Genomic DNA, 6,913 nt, shown 5'->3' with positions numbered 1-6,913 from the left:
GGTTGGGGTGAGGAAGGGGGATTGGGGAGGATCGGGTTGGGAGGCGAGGGAAGGATGAGAATGGATGGGAAGGGGAAACAAAAGAGGAAGCTACAATGCCTGATAAGAAATGTACTCATTATCTTGCCCATGTTATTGTAACCCCTCTGTACATTATTTTCACAATAATAAAATAAATAAATAAACTCTTAAGTAAATCAGTGTCCTGAAATCATTGCATCCCTGTAAGAAAGAGTATTCTTTTAATGTTTCATATTATATAAAATCAACCAGCCGACTAAAACCATGATGTCTAATTTTATACGAGTATCATTCACGAGCAACTCATTCAACAGTGACATTTATAACATTCCATCGTTATTCTTATAGATTGAAATGAGTCACTTAGGATCTCCCATCATCCAGAAGTGACATGACTGGGATTCGACTCTAGTCCTATATTGCCCTGCAGGACTATGGCCAATAGCCCAATAGCCCAACAGCCTTCAGCAATGCAGTACCCTTTGGAGCTGTGTCATTCAGACCCAGGTGGTCATGGTGCAAAATCTAAAAAGTCCATCCCACCACTTATTTTCTTTGCATTCCCCCTCTTGCAAGGCCTGGAAGTCTAGGATCCCAGGATCGTCTGTGGTTCCAGTGGCTGCACCCCAGCCTAGGGTGATGGAAGCTGAGGCAGAGTTGCCATGACCTGAGTTCAAGACATTGCTTGGCAAAACAAAAATTTCCCTGGCTTGCAATAGGTGCCGTTTTATCTACCAGGCTTTGGATTTGAAATTAGGGTCTGGGTAACTCTGCAGCACTGTGGATGAAAGGGAAGCTCAACATGTTTGAGGACAAGAAAGTCAGGCCTACTCCCTAGGCCTGAATTCATGCCCCAGCCCAGGGAAACACACTATTTATATACATTGTAAAGATAGGATTTGAACCTACGTATTGATGTTCAGTCCATATCCTGTTTGTTGTGGTTATTTATTGTATTTCTGTTTTATTCATTTATTTACCACTTATTTTATTGACTGTGATAACACACATTCCATTTATTATATTGATGACATCCTATCACATATATCTAGATTTGTAGATATGTTCTCTTTCATGTCTTCCACCCAGGTGTTACACTCCACTTCTTACTCCACGATCCAAATGTTGGCAGTGTTGGGACCTAAGCTCAGGGCCTAGCAGACCCAATTCATGAGTGGGTGTGTCAACACGGCAACCGCTAGCCTAGGAAGCTGCCAGGCAGTTCCCAGACCCTGAGATCGAGCCACAGGGGTGGACAAAATAGCCATACATGGATAAGCAGTTGGTAGTATACCAATAAATATATGTTTGTATAGAGTGCCAGAGATATCTGCCTAGGATTCAAGTATATCAACTAGGTTCCTACCAACTCTTAGTTAGTTATTATGCCACCATTGAAGGAATAAGATTCTTTTCATGCTTAATAGACTATTCATTAAGATCAATCAGCATCCTAGAATCATTGCATCTAATATTAGACTAGACTGATTGATGCACTCAGAAACTTCTCATTCAATCATGAGTTTGCTCACATTCCATCGGTATTTCGATGCCTAAGAACGAGTGTATTGGAAATTCCACATATTAGTATGTGTCAGGACCAGGGCCTACATTGCTGCATGGGCTATGGCTTCCCTGATAGCCTGCTATCTTTCACCAATGCAAGGTGAAGTACTCTTTGTAAGCATGTCATTAAGACCCAGGATGGTCACCTTGGAAAAGGAACAAAATGTAAAAATCCATCCCGCAGCTTTCCTCTCTCTCTCTCTCTCTTACTCTGTGTGTGTGTGTGTGTGTGTGTGTGCGCGCGCGCGCACACACACACACACGCGAGTGTGGTTTCCTACAAGACTTCAGGGCCTAGTATCCCAGGATCGGCTATGGGCCCATTGCAGCCCACCACCCTGAGGTGATTGAAGCTGAGGCAGAGTTACCACAAACTGAGTTCAAATCCTTTCCTTGGCAATAATAATGATAATGACAATAATAATTATAATGCAACCTGGCTCAGAACTCGCACCATTTTTCTGCCACAACTGGGATCCCAACTCAGGTCTGGGTAAATCTATAATACTGTGGGGGAAAGGGAAGCTCACCATCCTTGAAGACTACAATATCAGGCCAGGTCACAGGTCCTGAATTGAGGCCCAAGCACTGGAAAAAATAATGTACCCACCTATTTTACACATAGGATCTCTATTTACATATATGTGTGGAATGCATCATGAGTTCAGTGTAGTTACTCTTTTTATTGTGTGTCTTAGTCATGGATGCATTTGTGTTTTATTGAGTATGATGACAGACATAACTGTGCCAACATGGATAACAACCTATTCCTATGGTTATAGAGTTGACTATATAGAATTCTCCATCCTCCCTGAGACCCAGGACTTTCACAGGACAGGAAAACAGATGGATTGATGGGCTTCTCACATTAGGATTCATCTTTTGGCAGTACTGGGATTTGAACTCAGAGCTTAGCAGGCCCAATTGGCGAAAGGGTCTAGGTGAGGATACCAGCCTGTGAGCAACTAAGGATCTAGGGGGTTCCCGAGACCTGAGATTGAGCCCCGGGGTTGGGGTGGGGCACAATATTCATCCATTCATAAGCTGAAGCTAGTATGCTAATAAATACCTATTTGGATAGAGTAGGAGATGTGGCTAGCTGTGTTGGAATCCCATATACCATGTTGTCAGGTCTTCGTTCATCCCACAAAAGACAGACAGTGTCCTAGGAAAGGTAAGTGCGGCCACTCGCCCGTTCCCCAGCCTCCCTCATCCCGGGAGACAATCAGACACAGCAGGGAGTCAACTCAAGCAGGAAAACTCCTTTATTAACACAAAGCAAGCCATTTTTAAATCAAAAAAGAGTGAGTGGCATGGGAGGGGAGGAAGAGGAACCAATCAGTGTCAAGGTCACACCCTATCATGCACCTAAGCGTCCCCGGTCTGGTTACATACTGTAAAGCAAATCAGGCTCTGCCCACTCAACTCCTATCAGCACCATCTTTGCTGTCCATGTGCTCTATAGATTCCCTCTTTTTTGTTTTAATGGCAGACGCACCTCCAAGTTAGTTATCTTTTTCCCTCCTCTGTAAAGGTTATTTTAAAAGGATTCCATTGGTAATGATAGCATTGGCCATGCAGGGGGTTTGAGGCAAGTCTGGGTGGTGAGATTTGCCAGACAAGGATAGGGAGGGCCCTTGTACATGATCCAAGAGCCCATCCCAGTTACCTTACATCCCAACCTAGCAAAATAATAATCATCAGTCACACCACAGTTAGAAATGTCCGAAGCAGTTCAATTAATTCCTGGGCATATATAAAAGTCAGTATCTCATAAGGTCATTCTCTTCAGAAACTGGGAGTAGCCTGTGTATTGGGAGTTCCACACATGCGGCATGGTGCATCCTCGTGGGCCCGCACACTCAGGCCATTCTACTATAATCCAGAAAAACAAGGAAAATTTAAAACAAACTGCAGACATAGCAAAGCAATTCTGGGCACTTGGTGTCTTTTAAGTAAGCAAGTTCCTTGTACGTGCCTTTAAGCGAGCACAGGGGTCAAGATGACTTTGAGCTTTACTTTAAGCAACAAATGGCTCCCAACATCTCCCCTGTCTTTGTTTAAAGAAGTGAACCCGCCTGTCTTAGGTTGGGTGGATCGCCTTGTCTGCCTGACCCATCATCGGGAACTTCTTTAGAGCAAAGCTGAAGGCCCTGTCTTAGGTTGACCAGACTGATACCCCCTCTTACCCATCTCTGGCTGCGATTCCTCTTGGGGAAATTTATTCACTTGGATCTTGATCTTATGTAACTGGCTGGCTAAGCTCATAAGGGTTTTGCAGTGCACATATAATGCAAGTAAGGCATAGAAAAACCATCAGCAAAAGCATTTCCATGCCAAGCAATGTCATTACCAGTCCTTTAACATTTGTCAAGGATGGAATAGCAGTCTATGCCACTTCAGAGTCCAGAGGTGGGGCTTGTTCTAATCCAGCTATTTGGCTCTAGGGTTGAAAAAGATCTAAACTGGAAGCATAACAAAAGGTGGTTGTTTAACAATAAGTATGGATTCAATATTGCCGCTATATAAACAATTACTAAAAGAACAATTAGAGCAGGTGACATTAAAATAATTAGCTCCAACAGAAATATTAAATGGTCTATACATAATGACATAGGGTGGTGATCAAAATGAATGTCAGGCCACCAGGTCAAAGGGACAACTTCTCTTGTGGTGCTATTGATGATTTCTGCATTGTCAGCACAGATCACTGCCCAGGTCACTCGTTGAAGTTGATGCAGGTTCCATAGGGCCATTGTCAGGACTGGGAGGGTCAGGACAGCCAACAGCTAGAATATCGCCATCTGCAATTGTTAGAGAACACAAGAGCTTCTCAAGGGTTGGTTGCCCTTGGGGATGGTTAATAATTGTCTTTCTGTTTTTCTCTTTTAAACACAAGCCTAGGCCACCATAGCCGTTTTTGTTCCTTGTTGGTTAGCTTATCCTTGGGCATCCTCCTGTATAGAGGAGATTGGTAAAAACTTAAGATTCCTGGCAGGAATCCAAATGTGGGCTGTCTCCCCTATGGGAAAAACGCATCCAAATCCCCTGCCCATGGAAACTAGGGGGTCAGGTCCTCTTCATTGTTGTGTCAGGGGTCCTTCCACCTGACTTTTATTTGGGGATTAAGGAATAGTTGTCCCCAGTGTTTCTGAAATCTGGATTCAGTTGCCCCTTTTGAAAAATTTAAAATGTTAATGGTAAACAAAGCTATCTGTAACTGTATATGGGGACTAACTCCCCTTTTTTTGTTTTATAGGCTATCAGAATACAAACTAAAGGGTTTTTGAAGGGTAATAATTACGGCCAGCACTTCTTTATATCGTGCTGAACCTTGACAAGGTGGGAATCTTTGTTGTCTGGCTCCTCAAAGGCTGCATACGCAGAGCCTGCTTTACCTCCATCAGTAAAAACATGGAGGGCGCCAGGAATAGGCATAGCAGAAAATAGAGATGGCATTTTGAGGGGAAGTCGCCATAACATGACAGTCTATTTGAATGGCCCATAATGGCAGTCAATTTGGCCTAGAAACCCCTCTAAGAAGAGAGCAAGATGAGCATTGGCTCGGGAGAGCCATTCAACGTCTGCCATTGGAAAAGGAAAAACAATGGAGTGAGGGTCAAGGCAATAATGCCTTTGGGCTTGGGTCCTTCCCTTGATGATAGCATCTGCAAGTTAGTCTGCTTGAGAGTACACACAAGTGTGCCCCCCAGGGGAGTGTGAACCCACTCTAATGGCTCCCCCTTTTGAGTGAAAACTGCAGAAATCAATGTAACACCTGCAAACAACCAAAGGGAAATGGGTTCAAAAATAGAATACCTCTTTAGGGAAACTTCATCCAGGGCTTTTTTTGCCATAGGGCAAAAATATTGCCCTATGGCTGTCTGTAATTGTAATAACTTCTTGGGGCATCCTGTATTTTAGTAGGGCAAATAAGGTCACAAAACTATCTTTAGGGACAGAAACCCATAGCAACAGACAATTGATTTCCCCTAAAAGACTCTGAAGTTTGGTGAAGGTGTGTTCCAGGGATTCCTAGGAGGGTTTATATGACCAAGGTTTATCTGTTCCTCCACCAGAAGGAGGAGTGCTACAAGTTTAGGTTTGGTCAATGGCCACTGCTCAACCCAGATAGGGCTTACCATCTAAATATACAGCAAAGGCTTAAGGGGGCTGGCCTGAGCCAAGTTAAGGTGGGACCTGAGCACCTTAAAAGGAGGTACCTTTTGAATTTTATTGAGGGCTATGGTAACACCACTCTTTTTTAATATGGCGAGGACCTGGGCCAGAAGGCCCTCCAGGCAGCTCAGGTCTTGGTGCGCCAGAATTATATCATCCATGTAGGCATAGGCAAGGGAGGTATTTGAAGCCAGCAGAGGCCGTAAAAGTGTGGCCAAGTATTGTTGGCAAAAGACCGGACTATTGGCCATGCCCTGTGGCAGCACCGTCCATTCAAACCACTCATCAGGCTGGGAAAAATTTAGAGAAGGGATGGAGAAAACAAACTTCTCACAGTCATCTGGATGCAAGGGGATAGAAAAAAAAAAAGCAATCTTTAATATCAGTCACAACCAAGGTATATTCTGAAGGTATAGCAAGAGTCCAGGACATGCCTCTCAAGGGTGTTCCTACTAGTTCCATCCTTTCATTTACTCACATAGATCTTGGAGCATAAGCCAAGCCTTGGAGGCTTTTTGAATAACAAATAAGGGTGTGTTCCAGGGATTCATAGGAGGGTTTATATGCCCAAGGTTTATCTGTTCCTCCACCAGAAGGTGGAGTGCTACAAGTTTAGGTTTGGTCAATGGCCACTGCTCCACCCAGATAGGGCTTACCATCTAAATCAATCTTGTATCCACAATCCGTTTTCCAATGGTATCAATTTTTGCCCCTGGGGCAGGGTGTAGTGGGCAATTCTCTCCCTCCCCCCCCGCAGTTTGGCGGGGGGATTGTTGTAAGCAGTACTTCTTAAAGTGCTCCTCTTGCAAATCCCTCTCCCTGATGATCTTGGGGTTCCTTGGCCCTGGGCTGCCAGCGCCTGGTTAATAGCCTCAGTCATTGCAGATGTCTGAGCCTGTAAAGCTAAAGCTAGTGATTGGGACTGGTGTTGTTGCATTCCCACGTCCTGCGAGGCCACCACCCATCTGCTCAGTGAATGCTCTCTCAATCCTGCACAGGCCATGCAGTGGTTTGCATTCATCCCTTCCCAGACCAGTAGCTTTACAAACTGATCTCGGAGGTTCCCTGCTGGCAGCTTGTGGTGAATGCTTCGTTGGACTCAGTCTACAAACTCAGCTAGAGGCTCACCAGGTTTTTGCCTCACTCC

This window comes from Dipodomys merriami, unplaced genomic scaffold (genome assembly GCF_024711535.1).
Source record: "Dipodomys merriami isolate MVZ:Mamm:240054 unplaced genomic scaffold, mDipMer1.0.p SCAF_626, whole genome shotgun sequence".
NCBI classification, from domain to species: Eukaryota; Metazoa; Chordata; class Mammalia; order Rodentia; family Heteromyidae; genus Dipodomys; species Dipodomys merriami.
The sequence above is the reverse complement of the archived record's forward strand: the minus strand, read 5'-3'. Positions refer to the sequence as shown.